The sequence below is a fragment of the Sorex araneus genome, chromosome 2 (assembly GCF_027595985.1).
Source record: "Sorex araneus isolate mSorAra2 chromosome 2, mSorAra2.pri, whole genome shotgun sequence".
In the NCBI taxonomy this organism is placed as follows: Eukaryota; Metazoa; Chordata; class Mammalia; order Eulipotyphla; family Soricidae; genus Sorex; species Sorex araneus.
Window position 1 is genome coordinate 11,464,853 of NC_073303.1, and position 25,412 is coordinate 11,490,264.

Genomic DNA, 25,412 nt, shown 5'->3' on the forward strand with positions numbered 1-25,412 from the left:
CATTTACTCCTGACTCTGAAATCAGGGATCACTCCCAGAGTGCTGGGGGACCATATAGGATGCCAAGGATCGAACCTAGGTCATCCACATGCAAGGCAAGTACCTTACCTGCTGTAGTGTCACTCTGGTTCTCATCTCAGCATTATAATGATCTCAAACAAATGGGACCAATTAAGTCGCCAAAACTCATTTTCCGCTTTGGAAGGCAAGGGGTTGGAGAGAGTCTGGTCCCCATCACACCACATGGTCCCTGAGCCCCTTCTGGAGTGATCCCTGAGCGCAAAGCCAAGAGTAAGTCCTGAGCATCATCGGTGTGGCCCCAAAACAAAAATAAATATTCCTTTCGCAGGGCAAAATAAAAAGATCTCTAGAACTACAAAATAGGTCAGTTCTATGAGGGTCAGGCAGTGTTTCTCACGCCCTCAGGTCCTCAGATCACTACCTCTCTCCCAGAGGTCAGGAGCGAACATTCTATGGTCCTCTGAATGTCTCCTTAACGCGGATGTTCTAATCGACACTTGGGACTCAGTGACCGGAGTGTACACCGACTCTTACAATAAGTTTCAGCTGTCTGAAACCCCTCCTGTGGAGCCCAGATCTATTGAACTCACAGTGGGTCTGAAAATGGTCCATGGCCCAATAATTATTTTACATTATCACTGTAGCACTGTCGTAGCACTGTCATCCCGTTGTTCATCGATTTGCTCGAGTGGGCACCAGTAACGTCTCCATTGTGAGACTTGTTGTTACTGTTTTTGGCATATCGAATACGGGCAGGATACTCTTGGTAGCTTGCTGGGCTCTCTGAGAGGGATGGAGGAATCGAACCCAGGTCGGCTGCGTGCAAGGCAGACTCCCTACCCACTGTGCTATCATTCCAGTCCTCACATTATCACTATGTACATATTTTTACAGTGTGTTTAGAAAGCTCTGTGAGCTATTATTCAAACACATTGCCATAGAAATTTGTTATCATTTTCTTGCCCAAAAAGTACTGTGAATCTGAACCTATGCAAATTTTATTCTTGCCATCGAAGGACAAAATACCAAAATTTATTTTCATTACCCATCAGTGGCTTAGGGCAGAAAAGAGGCAACTGGGAGAAAAGAATATTGCTTGGACTAAGGAGAAAGAGCAGGACTGCAAAATTGGTTAAATAAAGGAAAAAGTCCTTCCCAGGATAAAACTCATCCTGGGCTGATCATTTACAAAGTGTATTGGAGAAAACAAGGCATCCTTGATACTATAACTGCAAGATCACGCGAAATTCTGGATTCTGTATCAAAATAAAGAACTTTTGTTATGGAAAACTCAGGTTGTTTTAACATTTCTCCTAGTGATGCTCCAGGTAGAATAACTTGGATACAGAAGAAATAGAAATTGAATAGCCAGAGAAAAATAGAAACCCAAGCAGAATTCATTCTTATCAACACACCCAGCAAAGAATGAGCATTTATACTGAAAATAAATGAATGGTTCATATCAGAAATTTGAGAATAATTTTTTTCAGTTTTTTGAATATTATGCTCAAATCCCCAGTAGAGGAACCCCTATTGGTTTCTTATTGCAGACTATGGATTCAGTCATTCCCAGCTTCTGTTCAAGTTTCTAGAGGCTAATAACTTGAAGGACATTTGTTTTTAATTGAGGTATCATGATTTAGAACAGTATGAATGTTTTAGGCAGACACTGTTATCACACCTTACCCACCAGTATCAATATCCCTCTACCACTTTTTCTAAGTCTCTTTCACACACACACACACACACACACACACACACACACACACACACACACACCCTTTGCTACCTCAGTTCTGTAAGCAGAATGTCAGAACTTGTTTTCATTTTCTATTCCCTTAGTTTCTTTCTTTATATCCCATAAATTATTAAGATCGCCTGGTAATTGTCTTTCCCCTCTGACTCACTTTGCCCAGCATGATAACCTCTAGTGCTATCTAGGTTGCAGCGAACTACAAAATTTCATCTTTCTCAGAGCTGAATAGTATTTCATGGTGTACATATACCACATTTTATTTATCCTCTCATCTGTTGCTGGACACTTGGGCTGTTTCCAGATCTTGATTATTGTAGAGTTTTGCAATAAATATGTTTTTATTTGGGGGGATAGATGCACAGAAGTAGAATTATTGGATCATATGGTAGTCCTGTTTCATATTTTTGAGGTTTTCATACTGTTTTCCATAGAGGATGAACTAGCTGACTGAATGGGAATCCCTTTTTCTCCACATCTGACTTGAAGAACATTGTGAGGTGTCTCTCTGAAGATGAGATCTGGATCCAGTTGAGTAAGATGGCTGCACTCGTCCTTCCTTCCAAAGAGATTGTTTTTATTTTCTCCAGCCAGTCCCAGCTTCCTAGGAACCTTTGTTCACCAGCAAGACTTACCCCATCCCCTTCTCAACATTTACCTCTTGGGTCTTAGTCTTGTCTCCTCTGTGTGTCTATAATTCCTAGAGGTCAAGGACTCTTGGTTTTGTGGTCAAACTCCTGTCACAGTGGCCTTTTGAATCATGAGTAAAGTGGCACCCACTTTGAATCAAGCAGACTCCATTTCGTCTCTGCCATGCTGAGAATTCTGAGTGAGTTCCCGGGGATGCCTGACTCAACAACTATCTGTTTTCTCCCTGCCATGACCAGGAAAGGCACAGGAGACCACGTTCTGCTTGTAAAAAAAGACCCCCGGCCGCAGCTGTCCGAAGGTTTTTGTCAACCAATCATAAAATGACAGATGTACTTAAGACGCAATTCAAGTTTCAAAACCAAAGACCTAGCTCAGACCTCTCCCGGGCTCAACTCTCTAATACATGTCTGATTGCTGCCTCTGGTTGAACATATCATGGCCTTGCTCCTTGGCTGTTGACTTGGGTCATGGTTCTTATGGTCAAACAAACGCTTGATTCATTCTGTTTCAGCTAACTCTTTCTCAGTCCACAGTAACAAATTAATTAATTTTTAGGAAAGTCTTCATGTCCTGTACTAGGGTGAGCACAAAGCACACCTTGCTTCTTATAGGATAGGAGGTAGGAACGCTGAGAGACAGTACAGAGGTACAGGTGCTTGCTTCACACACAGCTAACACCAGTGTCATGCCCGTCATTGCACACGGCCTCCCCAAGCACCTCCAGGAGTGACTACCAAAGAGCCAGCAGTAAGCCCTGAGCACTGCTGGGAGTGGCTCAAAAAAAAAAAATACAACAGAGACTGGCCCACATCCCAAAAAACAAAAACAACCGGTGTCGGCGTGGATGCGGGGAGAAAGGGACTCTTCTTCACTGCTGTTGGAAATGCCGACTGGTTCAGCCCTTTTGGAAAACAATATGGACGATTCTCAAAAAATTAGAAATTGAGCTTCCATTTGACCTAGCAATACCACTCCTGGGAATATATCCCGGAGAGGCAAAAAGGTATAGTAGAGATGGCATATGTATTTCTATGTTCATTGCAGGACTGTTTACAGTAGCCAGAATCTGGAAAAAACCAGAGTGCCCCAAAACAGATGACTGGTTAAAGAAACTCTGGTACATCTACACAATGGAATACTATGTAGCTGTCAGAAAACATGAAGTCATGAAATTTGCATATAAATGGATCAACATGGAAAGTATCATGTTGAGTGAAATGAGTCAGAAAGAAAGAGACAGACATAGAAAGATTGCACTCATATGTGGAATATAATGTAACTGAGAAGTACAAGTTGGCAATGATGCAACTTCTGGCAGATATCTCTCTGGACTTAGTTTCTAAAATACAGAAACCCAAAACCGAGAGGCCGCTAAGTGTGGTCACTTGACCTCATACCTCTTCATCCTCAGCAATGGAAAACAAATTATCTAATGCTTCCTTTTCAGCAGGTCTGACTTTAGGGGAGAGACTCTCCAAACAATAATAGTGAGTTTTGTTGAAATATTGAATGCAATCAAAGTGAAAGTAAAGTGAAATTTATTAGTTACACAGGCGGGCCTCTACCGAGGTGGAAGGCAGGTAACAGAACTCATTCCAGTATGCGAGCCTCTATTTAGGGAAAACTGGGGCAATTGCACAATTGTATCCTCATCTCCTCCCCACCCCACATCTGCCTCCCCTCCACAGAAAGTAACTGCTTTCTGGGCATCTGTTTGAGTTTAAGTATACATGTGGCTATTTCCTTTTCCCATCTATAGCCAGAGCTGTCTGGATGCTTCAGATTCTTGGGGTTCCAGAGATGGGTCATGCCTACAATGCTGGCCTCTTAGGGTATTAAAAAGTGTTGGAGAACTTTATTCAGAGGATCCTCCTGACATCTTGTGAGTTGAGATGCCATCGGGATTAGTGCCTTCCAAATTACAAATGGAAGATGCCAATACTATTGACTATTACCTTATCGCCATTAAGGACTGACATTTACCCAGGACTCTCTTTGGACTTTTAGTCAATATAGTAAACTTTGAGTTAGCATTGTTTCATTTAATTATCTCCAACAACGGCTACAAAAGAGGCATTATTCACTGTACAACCTAAAAGAAGTTAACTTCACTGAATGTCAGTGTCCTGGTCTACAAAATGGAAATAACCATAGTTTGCATGATTATAATGATGATGATGGTGGAATCAAGTACTCACATGAAGTGCTTATTTCAGTGCCAAGACAAAGTGAAAGCTAAAATATTGTGTCCTCTCATCCCCATTTTACAGCTCAGAAATCTGAGCCTCGGGCTGGAGAGATAGTACAGAGGGTAGGGAATTTCTCTTGCATGCAGCCAACCCGGATTTGATCCTTGGCACCCTATATGACTGCTAGAAGTTACCCTTGAGCACAGAGCCCAGAGTAAGCCCTGAGTACTGCCTGGTATGCCCTTCAAACAAAAACAATACAAGCAAACAAAAATATCTGAGCCCTAGGAAAACCTTCCCCAATGCCCTATCAATGAGATGGAAACCCCAAAATGGAACCCATTAACTACTCTGCTAGGCTACTATGTTTACTTCATTGTGGGCTTGATTAAGTAATTAACTGTCCCCCCACTTTCTAATGTCCCCTCACGACAAAATGTCTGAACATAAACTCAGAGGCTGAGCACAAGACCGAAAAGATCAAGACCACTTGATCCATCCCTCACCAGCCTTCAGGCAACCCACAGAAAGATGATGGATGGAAGGGCTAATAAGGGCCGTGGGAGAATCCATGCACGTCAGTCAGAGTTACTGGAATGAAGCCAAGTGCTGTTGTTACTCTAGTTAGCATGACCCTGTGTCCTGATTTGCCCAAGCTGTGTTTGATTTATTGTGGTCTTCCTGGCATAACTATTAATAATGCCCTCTCACTCTCAAATGTCTTGTTTTGGAGAACCAAATATGTAGTCACCCTACCCAGAGTGGTAGCCCTTTAGCAAAGAGAGGACACCATGTTCTCATCATCTGTTGCCTCCTTGTCCCTGTTCACAAATATAGCAACTCTTATATGTCTGCATTCCCCCTTCTCCCCCAGCCTTTATTGCTGATAGTTTTATTTTATTTAACTTTAGTTTTTGCTTTTGAGGCCACACCTAGTACAGTGCTCTTAGACTACTTCTGGTGCAGTGCTCAAGGGTCTTAAGGGTGCTTGGGGAATTGAACCGCTGAATCTCACATGCAAAGTCTACACAACAGCCCTTTGAGTTACCTCCCCAGATCTTGCTAATAGCTTTAAACTTGAATCCTTTCTCTTCATAATCCTGGCTCCACACTTCCCCAACACTTCAATCTTACAGATTCTCAGTTGTGGAATGAGGCTTAAGAGACTCTCAAGTGTCTGTTCTGGGCCCACTACTCATTGACTAACAATCACTCACCTTTCTCCAAGTGCTCGTTTCTCAGCCACCAGTGTAGACCATGTGGGGGTTGCTATGTATAAATTGTTTGGAAAATTCTGAATACTTGATAGGCTTTATTTTCAAGATTTATCCCAATGGCTCATGCCATGTACCAATGCATGGTATAAAACATGAGAAGTGATCTCTGGATTATGATCTTGAAAATCTCAATAAATGGTTTCATCCTTATTACACCAGGCTGAGTCTGAATTGACAGGTCAGGAGAAGTTTATTTGTTCTGAACTGTGAGCTGCAAAGGCAACCCGCTGAGCAATGGGGAATTCTCCTGTTGCCTTTTCCATAATGATGAATTTAATCATTCTCAAGAGTGCTCTTTAACATCTTAGTTCTTTATTTTAACTCAGTGACATATAAATAATGAAAATAAAATGTCAAAATTCCTGCGTTGCCCTCAAGTTCTTCAAGGGGCCAGTTTCTCTAATATCCCAAACCCAATACGACACCTCTAGCTTTGGACTCGTCTTCCCAAAACCATATTGAGGGAACTTCTCTCTGCTCTACCATAAAAGCTTGGAAACTAATAATAAATGTAGGGGACAGGTATTGGTTTTGTCTTCCTGTTACCCATACATCTTTCCTTGGACAGAGCCTTTCAAGTTTTCCTTGCTGAATGTCAACCTTTCTTTGAGTAGAGCTGCCCTTCCGCGTTCCACCTGTTGGCGCGTCATTGAGCCTAACTCATCACAGTGATTGGTTCAGAGAGACCATGTGACTCAACTAGAGCCAATGAGAAGCACTCCTGAGGTTCTTTTTTTTTCTTTTTGGGTCACACCTGGCGATGCACAGGGGTCACTCCTGGTTCTGCACTCAGGAATTACCGCTGGCGGTGCTCAGGGACCATATGGGATGCTGGGAATAGAACCTGGTGGGCCACGTGCAAAGCAAACGCCCTCCCCGCTGTGCTATCGCTCCAGCCCCAAGCACTCCTGAGGTTCAAGCTGGAATGACAGAACAGGAGGACCACGTCCCCCACTGGAGATGCCGCGGGGTCTGGGGTGCTGGGAGACACTCGAGGATGAAGCCAACAGAGAAAAGCAAAGCTGACAAATGGGAAAAAAGAAGCTCACTGCTGCCGTTGTTTTTGGCGCCTGCTCTAGCAGAGCTGGAAACCAATCTATCCCGATTTGTGAGTCCGTTAAAGTCAGTTTTATGTTTATGCCACCTCTAAGTGAAGTTTCTGTCACTTAACAACCCTAAAAGTCATGGTCAATACACTGTGCTCTGCTAAGGCTTCCGTTTTAACGATGGACATGCTCCCGGCCCATTTGGGTAGTAGAGTTTCAGTGGTCGGTGTCAAGCCAAGGTGACCTGCATACTTTGAAGTGGGTTAGAAACTAGAGAAACACACACACACACACACACACACACACACACGCACACACATTCCACAGGGATCCAGCTCATCTGCCTGACATGGAAACCGACCGGGCTCAAAGGAACTGCCAGCTGGGAGGAACTCCTCAGTTGGCTTCAGGCCTGAGGAAACAGCGGTCCCCGCCACATCTCTGTGGGAAAACGTTTCATTTGGAAACACACTCCTAGGGATCACTCTTTTTTTTCCCCAAAAATCCAGCATTTATTTATAAGTTGTGGACCAACACAAGAGAGCAGTCGAGTTCTTCAGCATATACAGGTCAAAATCAACCAAGTCTAGGGTTGATACTTTTATTTTTTATTTATTTATTTTTTTATTTGCTTTTTTGGTCACACCTGGCAATGCACAGGGGTTACTCCTGGCTCTGCACTCAGGAATCACCCCTGGCGGTGCTCAGGGGACCATATGGGATGCTGGGAATCGAACCCGGGTCGGCCGTGTGCAAGGCAAACGCCCTACCCGCTGTGCTATTGCTCCAGCCCCTAGGGTTGATACTTTTAAATCTGTTTAAGTACCACTGAGCTATGATTCAGTTTTCTTTTAAAAACACAAAATAGATTTTAAGAAAAATATAAATCACTCTTCCTCCCCTTATCGCTCTCTTTTTATCTGGCAAAGTACTCTGGCTTGTGGTTTTCTTAAGAAGTTGGTATTATTTCTGCCTATTGGCTGTAGGGCTCACTCTTACAAGCAGCAGCAGCAACTCCTGAGGTAAGAATTAGGATTACTAGGTGGGAATCAGCAAGGTGACAACTTGTCCTGGAAATGTCATCTCTTCTTCTGCTTCCCTTTGCTGGCCATGCCGTTGTTAGCTTTTAGTCAGGCAGCTGGACCTGGCAGGAAAAGGCTAATTTTTCTGAAAGTTAAAACTGCTTTCTCAGCTGGCGGGAGGGCGGAGGCTGCAAGGAGAAGCAGGTCTCCTAACAGACTGATCCTTTTCATTTATTTGTCTTGAAAAATAAGATCGCCTGTCCTTTTGGTTTTCTTTGAAGGAAGACCGTTTTCTGAAGACAGATTCGGCTTACTAACAGCCTCGGTGGGTGGTGCCCTCTGATCAATCCCAGGGAGAGAATCAGAATCAGCTCTTAGAGGACCGAAAAATAATCCCTTTGCCATAAAAATCAATTACATTCATGAATGGCTAACAAACTCGTTTGAACTCAGTTTTTGAATCATGGGAATTAAAATAAAAATCAGGGTACATTAGTTTATGACACAGTATACGTTTTCAGATGTATAGATTCACAACTTAGAAATATTTGAATTTCAAACATTTCCACCATCTACTCCTGCTTCTCTCCCCCATCTAGTAGCCACTGTTCTGCAGAATCCAAAAGGAATAAGTCTATTTGTGACCAGAAATTGTATTTGTCCCATTGGCTGTAGTAGATGACAACCATAGGAAACGGACTTTTCAGACTTCAGCTATAAGTGGCATTGCCCATCTTGGCTGAGGAAGAGCTGCCTTGGCTTGGCTGTGGACAGCTGGTTTGCAGCGTCAGAGGGTTGGATGGGGTGGGGGTGGGAATCGGTGGAGGAATGATTGGGCTGGGGCATAGATTGTGGAAGTTTTCAGAGAGAGAAGCATACCTTTGGTGTCCATTCCAGACACCGTGCCTCCTTTAACTGTGTTTGTATGTTAACCACTTCCCATATTACTACAAATTATATTTGTACAGAATAAACACAATTTCACTTTAAAAGACCAAATGCTACGAGTAATTGTAACAGTGATTATAAGAAATACAACATACACAGATATAGATTAGAAGAAGATCTTTAACCCACTCTAGTCATATTGTTTACAATAGACTTAGATGTGCCACCTCCTGCCAGTGCCAGATAATCTCGTCATTGGCCACTGTCCAGATCACATGGCTTTCTCTCCCAGAAGGGAGTAACATGATGCCCACCATAGCCATGCCACTGGACTCTTCGCCAGGCTGTTTCACTTGGGGCGTCCCAGAGGGGAAGCGAGTGAGAGGCCTCCCTGCCCCGAGGGACCCACCACCAGCAGCCGAAAACCTCCACAACCCAACTGCCACCACGCTCAAGGCTGTTCCCCACAGGCTCGGGCAGAGCCTCATGCATGAGTGAATGTATTCCTGGACCACCAGGCTCATGCATGAGTGAACGTATTCCTGGACCACCAGGCTGCATTTGCCACACCATAAGATACTCCCTATCCATTATTCAAGAATACCACACCACATTTGATGGGGTTCAAATAGTCGGCAACCAATCATAGAGGGAAATAGATATGTATATATATATGCATATATCTGTATTTCCAGATATATATACATATATACATGTATACGAACGCTCACTTCACTCAACCTTTAACAACAAGTTAGTGATATCCTAAAGAATGTCTTAATAGCCCCTGCCAAAATAGAACAATCTTCACACTGTTTAATTTATGTATACTTTTTTTTAGTGGTTTTTCATAACCGACAATACAAAATATGTTATTTTGGTTGTGCTTTGGGACAGGGATTGGGGCTTGGGTTGGGATGGAAACATACCCAATATGGTGGTGGGAAGGTGTAATGATGGTGGGATTGGTGTTTGAATATTAAATGTAATCAAATATTGTGAACTACCTTATAAAATAAAAAAATTTTTTTAAACTTAAATGTAATATATACATAGTATAATGTATAGTCAAGTAAAGAGAACATGTACTCACTAGAATGTAAAAAGTCTTTACTCTTCCTCCTTATCTTTGCAGAGCAAGGACTTTTCAACTTTTACATTATTCAACAACTCACATCAACAATTATTCTGCCCTTGGCATCAAAGATAAGTATAGCATATATTTCTAAAATTAAAGTGAAAGAAATCTCATTCTCAGAATGAAACTCACAAAATCAACACCTTAGCAAAAGATAGCTTAGAGACAGCATGGTTATAAAATAAAAGACGAAAGACATACAGTTTTGTCAATGGTCTTGACCACAGATGACAAAAGATGGGAACAACTGCATTTGTCCTATCTCCATCACCATAACAGACCCCAGCTGTCAGACAAGTGGTCCTCATTGAACCTGCATGAAGTCTCAGGATTCTTTTTCATGCAGAGTGCCAAGAAGTCACTATGCAGAGGTTGGGGGTGGTACCTATTTACTATGTGTATCAGGCCTGTGTTTTTTGATGTTGATGTTGTTGCTTTTGTTGCTAATTACAGGGCCTTCTGGCTCATTTAGACAAAAGGAGAGTTATTCCTCACTAGTGTTCATAGAATCCTGGGGTGGTCTGAATATACACAATCACTTGAATTTCTCAAAAGAACTGATCTGCTTATGCAGACAAAATAATTGCCCGGTGATGGATGATTAGAAAAAGATGTGGTCATGTTCATAATGAAATACAATTCAACTATTTTTTTTTAAAGCAAACTCTTGCCATGAGCTACAACTTGAAGGATTCTGCGATACTAATTAAGTCAGTAGAAAGACAAATGCCAGATGATTTCACTCACTTGTGGAATATAAAGCAACAAAGCAAAGGAACATACAAAGCCAAGTCAAATATGCCCTTGGCTTCTGAAGGAACTGAGCAGAGGTTATCACAGAGGATGAGAATAGAGGGTAGAGGGGCCCAGTGGACTGACATAGGGTGTTATTGATTTGGGGTGTGGCAAAGTACATTTCCAAAGGCGTGAACCTGAACTCCTAAAATCTATGAAATGTTGTAAGCTAATGTTACCTTAATAAAAATAAATGAATTAAGTTGCAAGGGGGAAATCCTGATGTGATGCGCTAAGGAATGTGTCCCCAGTGAGAAGCCAGAGCACCAAGCTGGGGCCATGAACAGGAAGCTGCTGCTTCTCTAAGCTGCCTGCTATCCAGGTTGGCTAGCAGGTGTCTCCCTGCTGGAGAGGAACTACTTGCTCTGCCCACCAGCATCTTCCAGACTCACATCGGTGCTTCTCCTTGGCAAGAATTAAGTCCCCAGAGAAACTCTGCGGGAGGTGATTCTGCAGAATTAGTGTAGTTTTTCTTCACTACAGAGCAGGAAGGGGTTTGATATTGAGTGGGTCAATCTGTTGCAAACAACACCAATCCCTTTGCCATCTTCAGATGCAGGAACGGCATTTGATACTGGAAGAAACCAGGGGCTAGTGAGAAAGAACCGTGAGAGCCCCCAGTTGGAGTTTGGCAATATTTATCCATTGGTGTCTTAGCGAGAAGATGCCCCAGTGAGATAGGTGTCTAGTTCTCTCTACAGGTAAATCCTAAAAAATAGGAGAGAGGAAAAAACACTAAAAAATAGGAGAGAGGAAAAAAACACTAAAACATTGGAACTTAAGGTAGGTGATCAATCATCCTGATTTGCCTAGGCTGGGATGTTTCCTTGGACATGCAGCTTTCAGAACTAAACCCTGAAAACTCTTGATGAGTCTAGTGTGAATTTGTTACCCCAATTTCATGACACTAAGTTTAGAGTCAACCGACTCATTGACTCACTTGGTTTGGCATGTCCTCTCATGAGTAGATTTATAACTTGCTTTGCAGGTGTGTGCGGGATAATGCTCCCCAGATTGTTAGCATCTGGTGAGTCCTTAGCCATCACTCATATTTTTGTATTTTTAAAGTGTATTTCTCATGGTTGAAAGATTACCACAGTGTTTGGGGGGGGGAAAGCGGTAGGAGGGGGGCAGAGGGCACTTAGGACAGAGAAGGGACCAGTATAAGCCTATAGGGTGTGTTAGCTCTAAGATTAAGGGATTCTGGTGCTGTGGTTTATTTATGATAGAAAAGAAGAGACACCCAGGATCTGGGGCTGTCTCAGCAATGGAGTGCCTGCCTTGCAGCCTTGAATTTGATCCCCATACCACTCCACATACCAAGTGAAATGCCAACACTACTACCAATTGGGATCCTTGCCACTCCAACAAATTGTGAAATTTCTATGACATATTGAAACCAAGTACCAAGTGTAGGCGAGCATCATAATGAAAATGATCCTCCCTTACAGTTATCACAAACAGAACAAGAGAGGAGGAAGAGGAGGAGGAGGAGGAAGAGGAGAGGAGGAAGAGGGGAGGAGGAGGAGGGGGAAGGAGGAGGAGGAGGGAGGAGGAGGAGGAAGAGGGGAGGAGGAGGAGAAGAAGTTCTGGGGGAACTGGAGAAATTGCAGATTTAAAACAAAAGAGGGCTGGAATTATAGTACTGTGGGTAGGGCACTTGACTGGCACATGGTAAATCTGGGTTCAGTCCCCAGCACCCCACATGGTCCCCTGAGTGCACCATGAGTGTCCCCTAAATGCAGAGCCAGGAGTCAGCCCGGAGCACTGCCAGATAAGGCACAAACTCCCAAAATTAATTAAAAATGTAAAGCGAGAAATTGTCTTTAGCTCATGGAATCTTTCACCCCTTTCTCTTCTGACTGGGCTGGGCAGGGCCCAAATCTAATGACCTTAAGATCGAAGAAGAGCTGGATCTTTTCAAACAAAATGTAATAAGAAAACGTGTCTCCTGCACACCCCGAGTGTCCCCCCAAAGCCATGGCAGTCAAACAGATCACAGTGCAATGATTTTCTTCAGACTAAATCCCGCTGCTCTGCCCGGCAGCTGTTTTCGGCTGTGCCATGTCAAGGTAATCCGGCAAAATCCGCAGTGTCGAGCAGCCACTGTTTGCTCAGAAATCGCTTTTCAGCTAGCTGGGCCCTTCGGAGCCGCACTAGACTTCTCAGGGAGGCCCCGCGGTGCCGGTAGCATGAGGGCCCTTGAGACAGGCCTTGAGAAGCTGAAGGAACCGATTCGTGTCTCGCTACTCTTTCCATTTCTCTGGCCACCACCCAGCTCTGTCTTCTGAAATTCAGTCTCCTGCCAGGAGCCTTTCTCTTTGGGGGGGGGGGGCAGAGGGGTGGGGGGTGCACACCCTCTGGGGCTCAGGGCTTACTCTTGGCTCTCTGTAGACTGCTTCATCCTCTGGGGACAATATACCATTCTGGGGATCGAACCCGGCTCAGCCACATGCTGCCAGGGAAGCCCCTTATGTGTGTATTTATCTCTCTGGTCCCGTGTTCTCTCTCTAGTTCTGAAATCTGAGTTTGGGAGAGACCTGGGAGTGGATTCTAGCAGGCTCTGTGCTTCTGCAATTGTTCAGGGCAATCTATGTCCACTCTCTGGGGCACTGACCATAAACCAAATCGGATGGCCACCGAGTGGGCAAACTAGAGATGCAGGGAGCGAAGGGGGCCAGTATCAGACCCTCCTCCCTCTGGCCCTGCTCTCGTGCACGGTCTGACTGTTGAAAGCCCAGGCAGGTATACGGGGGATTCTGGCAGTGAGTTTGGGGAAGTGAGAAGAATAAAAAAGATACAATCTGAAGAAAAGTGAGTCTGAAGACGGAGCGACAGTTCAGTGGGCTGAGCACATGCTTTGCATGCAAGTGGCCCTGGTTCCATCCTCAGCGCTCCCTGGTCCCCCAAGCACAGAGCCAGGCGTAGCCCCCCAGCACCACTGGGGGTGGTCTCCAACTAATCTGGAATTTTGAAAAAGAAGTTGCTCTGTCACCAGCCCCAAAGGGCCCACTTCCCTTCCCCCCGACAACCTCTCAGTAGATGCAGAAACTAAGGCCTGATAAGACTCAGAGAAGACTGGACCCCTCAGGAGAGGAGAAACTTTGGCAGGAACAGAAGACTGTACTGAGAGTGCCAACAGCCACCAAAGGTCCCACATTTCCCCTGGGCAGGCCCCAAGCTGGGCGACTTGGGAAACACCCTCCAGAGCTAAGTTGGCCAAAGCAAGCCGCACACAGACCTGCTCTGGGGTCGCCCACATCCCGCTCGGGATGTATCCTTTTACTGCCTGAGGCTCTCTTCTCTCTGGAGAAGCTCAGACTCTCTCTCGAAGGCCTGATGTCTTGTCACTGCCTTAGAATAAAATTACTTTATGTCACTGTTCATCTACTGCAGGAGTAAAGGAGGGGGTCAAGGCCAGAGCCATAGTATTGCTTGTAGGGCGTTTGCCTTGCACGTGGCCAACCTGGGTCCCATCCCCCAGCATCGCATCCAGTCCCCTGAGCACCGCCAGGAGTGATTCCTGAGCGCAGAGCCAGGAGTAACCCCTGAGCATCGCCAGGTGTGACCCAAGAAGACAAAAAATATAAAAAGCATAAAGGAAGGGCTGGAGAGACGGTTCAGAGGGCAGGCCACTTGCCTTGCATATGACTGTCCCAGGTTCCATCCCTGGCACCACACACGGACCCCCAAGCACCTCCAGGAGTGATTCCTAGCACAAAGCTAGGGGTGAGCCCTGAGGACAGCTGTGGCCCCCAGAATAAGAGAGTTCACACTGAGAGCAGGACTTCTCTTTCCCTGCGAAAGAGCAGCCCCTTGCTCCAGCCTGAGGCCAAGTCTGGGGGCTGGAGTGGGGGAGGGAGGGGCGAGGCTGGGACCAGTTCCTGCCCCCTTGTACCTGTCTAGCTATGATCACTGTACCTGTGGCCAAGTGAATTCAGGTACAGTTTGACAGATGCCTTATGGGGCTTGTGGGACTCTGGTGTCCACACCATGTAGGTGTTTCTGGCAGACTTTTTCCTGTCTCCCCCACCCCCCGGCCCCAATTCTGGGGAACCTGGGATGGATTAAGCAGGAAGGGAGACAGCAATACCACTCCTGGGAATATACCCTGGGGGTGCAAATACAGACAGCAGAATCACCATCTGCACTTCTATGTTCATTGCAGCACTATTGACAATAGTCAAAGTCTGGAAACAACCTGAGTTCCTGGAAACAGATGACAGGATAAAGAAACTGTGGTACATCTACACAATGGAATACTATGCAGCTATTAGGGAAAATGAGAGCATGAAATTTGCCTACAGATGGGTAGACTTGGGGAGTATCATGCTGAGTGAAATGAGTCAGAAGGTGAGGGACAGATATAAAATGACTGCATTCATTTGTGGGATATAAATTAAAAGTACAAAACTAATATCCAAGGCCAGGAAAAACGAACCAGGAAGACTGATCAATGGTTGGAAATTACAACAAGGGTGTTGGGGGTGGAGGGTAGTTAAGATAGAGAAGGGTCCATTATGACATTAGTTGGCAGCGATCACTCTGTCCAGGAACTGAGTGTTGAAAGTAGGTACATGATAACCTTACAGCATCTGTATTGCAAACCACAGTGCCTAAAATTAGAGAAAGGGGGGAGTGAGAGAGAGGAGAGAGAGAGAGAGAGAGAGAGAGAGAGAGAGAGAGAGAGAGAGAGAGAGAGAGAGAGAGAGAGAGAGAAGAGAGGTGGTTGCCATAGAGGCAGATTGGAGTGTGGGATGGTTTGGGGGGTGGGAGGTAAAATGGGGATACTGGTGGTGGGAAATGACGCTGGTGGAGGGACAAGTGCTGGAACATTGTGCGAGTGAAGCCCAGTCATGAATAGCTTTGTAATGCTCTATCTCATAGTGATTCAACAGAATAAAATTCATCATCATCATCATCATCATCATCATCATCATCATCATCATCATCATCATCTCGTTGATCATCGAATTTCTCAAGCAGTCTCAGTAATGTCTCCATTTGTCCTAGCCCTGAGATTTTAGAAGCCTCTCTTTACTCGTCCTTCCCAAGGATGGCGCATTGGAAGCTCTTTCAGGGTCAGGGGAATGAGACCCATCATTGTTATTGGTTTGGGCATATGAATACACCACGGGGAGTTTGCGAGGCTCTCCCATGTGGGCAGGAAACTCTTGGTAGCTTGCCAGGTTCTCCCAGAGAGAGAAGTACGCTACAAGATGTATAAAAGTATAAAATTATACTCAAAATATTAAATACTAATTTTTGAAAGCTGGAGGGGAGAAGCACCCCTCTGAGAAGCCAGGGCCTCCCCCAGTCCCTGTTTCCCACCGGCAGCTCCTGCAATGGACCAAAGGTGGCCAGCGGGCCGCAAAGCCGGGTGCGTTTTGTCCTTTTGGCATCAGCTCGGGCCCTTCTTTCCTCCTCGTGGAACCACACGTTTCCTCAAGCCTGGGCAGCCTGAGTCACACTTTCCTGCTGTACATAATTCACAGCAGCCAACAAACAGGCACAGCAGGCCAGAGGGGGGCGGAAAGCACCGGCAGGCCTGCATCGCTGGGGAGAGCCGTTGGCGTTTCCTCAGCTCCTGTGAGCTTCAGTACAAACCCGGCCAGTCGCCTGGGAGTGACGGTGGAGAGCCTGGGCTGGGGGGGGGGGGGGGGAGCGCTTCCGGTTTCTGGAAAGTCAGACTGGCGTGGCTCCAGGACCTGTGCACAGTTCACACACTCCTCGTTGCTAGCTCTCAAGCTTGACCTTTCCTTTCCCCAAGCCCGCGCTCAGGAAGGCCCGGGCTAACTCGCCTACAGAGTGTTGTTCTCCCTAGGGACGTCATCACTCGCGCTCCCTGTTGATGATCAGTGATGACTCCTCATTGGATGTGTGTTGCTATTAAATTTTCATAAGTTGCAGAATTGCCTGGCAGAAATGAAGTCACTTGCCGGGAGCAAAGAGAAGGGGGCGGGGAGGGGGGTAGGGCCCTGGAAGATGTAATCATGTGATCTTTTCTTCTTTTTTTTTTCCATTCATCTCATTCTCAGTAGAAGCAGAGACCGCAGCCCCAGGAGAAAGGCAGCTCTTGTGGCTATTTCTGCTTTAAAAGGGTTCGGGGGAGAGGCAGACCTTTAATCACTCAGCAGAGACGGGTCGCGCTGGGCCCGGGGAACTTTGAAAGGAAGCCATGGCAGGAAAGTTGGTGTCACAGCAAAGGTGGGGCTGGGGGGAGGGTGACAGCCCAGCACCAGATTGATTTTTTTCTCCTGTCTCGAACACACTCAAAAAAGGACGTTCAGTGTTTGGCAACGGACAGGGACTCAGAGCCAGGTACCGGCTGGGACTCTCTGGCGAGCTCCCCGTGTTGGCAGGATAATCCTGTTTTCATTTTGAAGATGGTGAAACAGAGGCCCGGAGCAGTTCAGAATTTGCCCTGCTCACACACTTAGCAAGTGACTGAGGTGGGATCCGAATCACCGGGCTGTGTGCTCAGTCACCCTTTAAGCTGAATACTTTCAAACTTGGCCATGAAGCCGTATGCTAATTTCCACGGAGGGAGTGCTTCTTGACCATTAGGTCTTTATTTTCCTTCTTTTTTCTTTTTTTGCTCTTTGGGTCACACCCAGTGATGCTCAGGGGTTACTCCTGGCTCTGCACTCAGGAATTACTCCTGGTGGTGCTCAGGGGACCACGTGGGATGCCAAGGATGGAATCAGGGTCAGTATTGTGCAAGGCAAACACCCTCCCCACTGTGCTATTGCTCCAGCCCCACCATTATGTCTAAATATTCTAGCCACCCTTCTTTCCCTTTGCTGTTACAATGACCAGGAGTGTCTCACACACACACTTGGTTTGGGGTGACAAGGACACACATGTATATTGTTGCCCCAGAAATACAAACAGTAATGCCACTGGGGTCTTACTCAGCAAGTGCCCGGCATCAGACTCATGCCCTCACACTTGCAAGGCGGGATCGTTTCCATGGGGGGGAGGGGGGCTAGGAATAGCTCTGTGGTCGAGCAGCCGTGACTTCCTGCATTAAGAAGAATTAGAGCACTGGCCACTCATACAAGATTATTTTAGATCATATAAATCCTACAGATGTGGTGCTTCTGAACCATCTGGTCTTTTTTGTCTTTTTTGGCTTTCTGGGTCAGATCTAGTGATGCTCAGGGGTTACTCCCAGTTCTGTGCTCAGGAATTACTCCTAGCGGTGCTCAGAGAACCATATGGGATGCCGGGGGGTCGAACCCGTGTTGGCTGCATGCATTACCTTAGAGAAAAATTGAAACTTAGGACTGATTTGTTTCTGTCTCTCACCCCTGTGACTGCTTTAACTTGGCTGTTATTCGGTCTACCCAGCCCCTTCTAGCTTTCTGTTCCAGTGAGTACTCTTTCATTTTTAGAGGTTAAGAGTCTGTGGGGGAGTCGTTTTGTTTATTTGTTCCGGTTCTCTCTCTATCACATTCGTGAAGTCATATAGTCACTCTCTCTGACTTGTTTTATTCTGTTTTGTTTTTTCCACGTTTTTGCAAGTGGCAGGATTTCATCTTTTTTTTTTTTCCAATAGCTTAGGAATCGTCCACTTCAGCTATATGCATCCCCGCTTCTTTACCCAACGCTCTGCTGAGAGCACTTAGGTTGTTTCCAACTCTTGGCTGCGGTGCGCTGGAGAATGCCGCCGTGAACACAGGCATGTGTTCAACTCTCTTTGAATTCGCGTGCTTGTATTCTTGGCATAAGCGCCATGCGTGGGGCATGGAAATGCCCACTGCAGAGCTCCTGTGTCTGCGCCAACACGCTTGCCCACTCTTTGAACCTACCCATCTGCACGCTGGCACTGCAGTTTATACTTCATTAAATCCCGGTCACCTGTGAGCCACCATGCTCCGTGCTGGGGTCAACAGGTGACAACCAACCAGCACGCAACCCAAAGCCTTCACCAAGCAGGGCCAGCGTGAGACGCCCAGGTGTAGGGCAGTTGCCCCCTGCGACCCGGGATCAGGAAAGCCTCACGGAGAGGCCCAGGTGGGAACGGGGCAGGTCGGGAGGGTGCGTGGTCTTAGGCGGAGAGAGAAGTAGGCACCGCTGACGGGGCGGGGAAGAAGGTTCAAGCTTGAAGGTGGCGGCTTGAGACTTACTGGGGTGAAGGACTCACAGGACACCACGCAGGTCCCTCGTGCTGGTTCTTACGGAGCCATTCATTCAACCAGTCTTTCCTGCTCCCGTTTGCGCCGCCTGAGATAAGGCTGTGCCCGCCGGGACAGCCCTGCCCCGTGCCCCTGGCAGCCTCGCTCTGCTCTGCGTTCCAGCCTGCTGGGAGGGATTCCCATTTCAGGCCATTCTTCCCTGCCCACAGCCTCCCCCGGCCCTCCCCGCGCCAACACAGGCTCCTCTGACGCGGGGCAGACACAGGAGCTCTGCCATGGGCTCTGCTCGAATAAATTACCGCCCCATCATCTTCATGCATAAAACATGGCCCAGAAGGCCGGGACAGGCTCGGCTCGGCTGCCTTGAGGCCACTGGGGATAGTTCAGGAAAGGCGAGGCAAGTCTCACAATAAGAGGAGCCCGCAGAGACGTCGGATATTAAAAAAAAAAAAAAAAAAGGAGAAGAGGTTTTTTTTTTTCTTTCTTTCTAATTTTTATGCATCTGGACTTCACTTCCGGTATCTGTGCACCAACTTTCGCTCTTCTGCTATGAGCGGTTACTAGGCCACGCGCTCTGCGACCATGGTCTTGCCCTCAAGGTTACACTGGATCAGAAACAGGCCATGGCGGGACAGGATCCGAAGGCGGCAGCTCAACCGTGAGTGTCCCAGAGGCCCTCTCCTGCCTCCTCTCTCACCCCCGCCCAGACCTGCTCCGAGCTCCCCTCCTTGTAGCCCCTGCGCCTCACAGAACTGCCTTAACTTCCCTCCACTTTCCTCTCTCTCTCCTGACTTCTTTCCTCCAGCGTCTCCTCCTTCAGAGACGCCAAGCTCGCTGTTTCCAGGAGCGAGCAAGAGAGGGCCTCTCCCTTCGTTTCCTTGTCTGGAATTGTGCGGATTGGAATTTGGGCCGGTCGACGTGGGGTGGGGAGGAAGGGCGAGTGCGAGGGAGAGTGGGGAAGCTCAGTGGTCTGCCAGGCTCTGAGTGATCTGTTTCCTTTGAAGGACCCAGCCCGGTGTTTCTTAAAATGCTCACACTCTCAGCAAAACGTCCCCCTCCCCCGCAAAGGCAGACTTCAGTGCCGAACACAAAGCATTCTGAGGACAGCAGAGCCTTCTCGGCATAGGCCAGAGTAGTTCCCAGCGATCAGGAACGGACTGGCGTGTGTCCATTGCTGGAAAGGTTCCTTTCACTCAGATGCCAGCATGTTCAAGCGGGCACAGGGGGCAGGCCACCGGCGTGCATGAGAGAAAGGGCTGTTTTTAGGGTGACAAGGAACAGCTCGTTTTCCTCTCATCTGTGTCATGAGCAAAACCACAGTGAAATCTGGATGTTAAATGACAATTGATGTTTGGCCTTAGTCTGAGGAGCTTTAAAATAACGCCTGCAGTAGATGGAAAAGTATGTGGCCTGCCTTCAAGGTCGTCAGATGTTTGCATGAGGAGTAGGGGTGCCGAGGTTTCTCAGCTTTTCAAGAAAAATACACACACACACACACACACACACACACACTTACGAGTGAATGTTCTCAAAGGTAAACGCTGCCATTTACTTCTTTAAATTCTCAAAACCGTAATAACCAATAGTCTGCTCCAGTGCCAGATACGACAACCATGGGCCACCAAGTTCTTTGTGTAAGTGCTGGGCGTTCTCCTTTGAGGCTGAGCACACGGTGTTATTTAAGCCTAGTTATATGTTGCTTAGTCTGTCTTATGGGCTGAGAGCCCTGATGAAGACAGCTAAATTGAGATGAATGAGTGGTTCAGGGACAAAAGCACAAACACAGTCATGGTTGACTGGTTTAGGAGGCCAAGCAGAGCCTGCAGGCTGCCAAGTGACTCCCCCCATTTAAGGAATTACACCCAGCAAACTCTGTCTGGAAAATAATTGAAGAAGTTGTCTGCAATTTTCTTCGAGTTTCCTGCTTCTTACTTATCTGTCTCTTTCCGTGGCGCCTACCTGGAATTCCAGTTCTAGCTCTTGTGACAGGTCTGTCTTATACGTGTGGCTGTGGTCCCAGAGAATTCAGACACTGCCCTACTGTGAAGTGTCTGAGTGAAGAGTGGTTCAGTGTTTCTGATGGGGAGCCCCCTGAGAACAAGAACAGGGGAACAGGCTTCCTTCAGCATGGGAATTTATATGAATCATGGCCCAAATGCATAGTCCTTGGATGCATCAATGATGCGCTAGCCAGCGTTTGGTCTAAGCTTGGAATCGAACAGGTGTCTTTGGCATGTGTGTGCCGAGGATAGAGGGAATGCTGACACCCTGCCAGGAGGGCCAAACCTGGCCATTCCAGGGTCAGTGTGAGTTAGAAATAGCAACAGGATCGAGTGACGTTGTTCCGACTTGATTCTTCCAACTCATGGAACACCTGGGCACGTCTGAAGTCAAGGCAGTGGAAAGAGAGAAAATGAAGATGTGGAAAGGAAAAAGAAGGGACACAGGACATGCTTTTCTCTGCCAACACAGGCCTGTAGGCTAGCCCAAACCATGGTTTTGCAACTGCCGAAACTGTCTGATTTTGTCTTCTCTCTCTGAGGGTTTTCTCTCAGACCAGCATCCCCTCTGATCTGGGGGTTCAAGTGTTCATGTCCTTCTGAGTTATCCTGATGTTATCCGGTCACTAAGAACATGAGATTAATCATTCTTTTCCCCTCAACTAAATAAAGAAACATTGAGTGGACGTGGAGGTACCCAGCTTACTTCTCTCCCTTTCTATGCCCAGGCAGACATTACTGGTCAACTACAACTGTCTCTTCTGCTCCCAAGGAGAATATTCAGGGCCTTGGTATGAATAAGTTAATCAACCTCCCTGAATGTCTTCATCTTTAGCCGTGGTTATTATAATGACTCCAACTTCACAGTGTTAAGGGGGAGGGAAATTATGTGACATAAAACATCACATGCATCTAGCATGGGACTTGCCCACATGGAAGTGGGACCAATGAGGTCACAGCACATAGAGGTAGTAACAATGGTGTTTGGGGCAGGGCAAAGGGGTACTCCTGCCAGCACTGTGCTATTGGGCGTGGGGATATGCCATGATGGAGAAGACAACCTCCTCTTCCATAGCTTCTGAGCACCAGCTTAGAATCCTTTCCAGTGCGAGCCTACTACTTCCAATCTCTTCACTGTTGAAACCTCTCTTTTCTATAACTTCATAACAAGCTACATATGACAAGCTAATTGTCTTTCAACTATAACATACATTTATGATCTCAGCTTCATGGGTTAGGAGTCTGGGCATGAACTAACAGGGTCTTCTCCGCCTTATGAGCTGGAGGAGAAGGCAGCTGGGATAGAAAAGGGATCACTAAGTCAGTGATGATTGGAGGGATCATTTGGGATGGGAGATGTGTGCTGAAAGTAGATAAAGGACCGATCATAAGGGCCTCTCAGTATCTGTGTTGCAAACCATAACACCCAAAAGTAGAGAGAAAGTATGGGGGAAATTGTCTGCCATGGAGACAGGGAGAGGGGTGGGGTGGTGGGGAGGGATACTGGGGATACTGGTGGTGGAAATGTGCACTGGTGGAGGGATGGGTGTTCGATCACTGTAGGACTGAAACTCAAAGGTGAAAGCTTTGTAACTATCTCACAGTGATTCAATTAAAACAAAAACAACAACAACAAAAAAACTAGGGTATTCTCACATTAAGGCGAGAATACCATGAGCAGGAATCATGTGGACACCATAAGACTCTACTTCTCACAAAGCACGATTGTTATCCTTCCAGTATAACCTGGGGACTTGAGAGATGGTCACTGTCACTGTCATCCCGTTGCTTATCAATTTGCTCAAGCAGGCACCAGTAATATCTCTATTTGAGACTTGTTGTTACTGCTTTTGGCATATCAAATACGCCACGGGTAGCTTGCCAGGCTCTGCCGTGCGGGTGAGATACTCTTGGTAGCTTGCCAGGCTCTCCAAGAGGGGCGGAGGAATCGAACTCCCTAGTTTGATTTGATGCAAGGTGAACGCCCTACCCGCTGTGCTATCGCTCCAGCCCTGAGAGATGGTACAGTGGGCAAAGTGCTTGCTTTGCATGTGGCCAATGCAGATTCAATCCCTAGCACTAGAATGATTTCTTGAGCACCATCGGGAGTAATCCCTGAGCACAGAACTAGAGTAAGCCCTGAGCATCACCGGGTGTGGTCCCCAAACAAAGCAAAAAGAGAAGAACCTGGTGTAAGGGATACCGGGAAAGTTTGTTCTACTTTTTAATGTTTTATTATGAAAGTTTTCAAATAAGCTCCCCCCCCAAAAAAAAAACACAAGGGGAAAATGGTATAATGAATCCCCTATATGCATCATCTAAATTTAACCATTGTTATCATGTCATCATATTTATCTGCTTTTCTGAAGAAATATGGTAAAATAAATTACAGGTATTATGCCATGTCAATCCTAAATATTTTAGTAATAACATATATTAGAACACACCAGAAACTTTTCTACATGACTGTCTAATGCAATTAACAAGGATCCCCCATGCAGTTCATAGTCAAACCTCCTAAGGTAAAAATCAATCTAAACAGGGGCTGGAGAGATAGCACAGCGGGTAGGGCGTTTGCCTTGCACGCGGCCGACCCGGGTTCAAATCCCAGCATCCCATATGGTCCCCTGAGCATGGCCAGGGGTAATTCCTGAGTGCAGAGCCAGGAGTAACCCCTGTGCATTGCCAGGTGTGACCCAAAAATAGCAAAAAAAAAAAAAAATCAATCTAAACAAAAATTTATTAACACGACATTGTAGTTTAATTCATGTAGGTTTCAGGGGTTAGTATATTTGTACATTACAAATATACAGCTGTTTGTATTGCGTTAAGCCCATCTCTTAAAGTCTAATTTGGGGATAGGAGAGATGGTACAAAGGTTAAGGGACTTTTCTAACATGCAGCAGCTATAAACCTGATTTAGATCTAGCTCCACTTATGGTCCTCTGAGTGCCCTAGGGTATAGGTGGGAGCCAAAAACCAAATGAAAAATAAAAATCGAATCCTATCCTTAACCTTACAGTGGACCCCTTTAACTCAATTGGCTGCCCTCCTCCTCCCCTTCCGGGAGTCACTGATTTGATCTTTGAGTCTGAAATTTTGTTTTATTTCGTTCTTTTATTTTTCTGTAAGAACTGATTGTTCATTCACCTTAACCTGGCACCTAGTGCATCAGTGAAGGTTTGAGTCCAATCACAATTACATTTTTGTTAAATCAACAAATCCCCATGTCCATCTTTCTTCAGCCCCCTCCCTTCCTCTTTTGACTTGGGAGTCTATAAGGAGCTATTTACCTTGTCCACGGCCCATAGTGGTGTGGAATGGGGGAAGAAATAGCAGAAAGCAGTGAGAGCTGTAAAATGCTTCTCTTCTTGGGAGAATCTGCATTCTAAAAGAGGCCACAAGAAATAGATCTAAATATGTGATGGCAAACAGGCATCTTTCGTAAGAACTCATCTGGCTGCCTAAAATCCATACCAAGAGCTTTACCTAAGACCTACCCAGAGAGAAGGGTGCAGTTCAAGCATTAATTCCTGCTGGGCTTTCTGAAGAATGGACAAATGAACTTTCTGAATGATCATAGAGTCTGGGCTGGGAATGAAAATCTCTTTGGGGTGGGCCCCAGGGAAAAGGGTGTCCTTTGGCCCTTCTTTCCTTTACTATGCCCCCATTAGGGGAGGTAAGGGGAAGGATGTTCTGAAATATCTTTGATATCTTTTATAGCTTTGGTAACAGGAAGACGTGACTTCAAATCCTACCTGTACAGTTCTTTGCTCTTGACCTGTGGACAAGTCACTCCATCATCCTCAACAACAGACACTTTCTTAGCCAGGGCATGATGATTATAAGGGTACCAACCTCCGAGTGTCATTGAAGGGGCTTAAAAGAAATTAAATATGTGGCATCTAGTGCAGTGCCTGCCAGCTAGCAGTGAGGAGCTTGGGTCATCAGAGAGCCTAGGTGAGGTCATGGGGATATCTGGGACAATATGAAAGGGTGTCGTCACCCCCAGCCTTTTCTGGGAACGAAATGTTATGTGGGAAAGGCAGCCCCCTCTTCTCAGCCCCTAAAATCACCCCCAAACCCACCTGTCTGCCACCACTCCATGCAGAAAGCCATTCAGCCATACCAGGGCAAAAAATAGAAAAACCCACAAAGCACTCTGACCTCCTGGGACCCAGTAATGCCTGTTCTTCTGGGATCTTGGGTTGAAGGGTCGCCCCCAGAGGACCCCCAGGCTGTGTTCAATGCAAGTAAATATATCCGCACACACAGCCTGGAGGGGGATCTGATTGCTTTTACCATTTTACAGAATTGAACTTGCTACGTCTCAGCATCTACAGATTGACCCCCCTCTGCGGACCCCCAAACAGAAGCCTGGAAAAGGGCCTCTGTGTCCCCACAAAGACAGCAGAGGCAGAGCGGACGCATGAGACAGGAAGTGACGCGGCTGTCTCGGAGATAAACCGCCAGTGACTGCCGAGGGTTTGA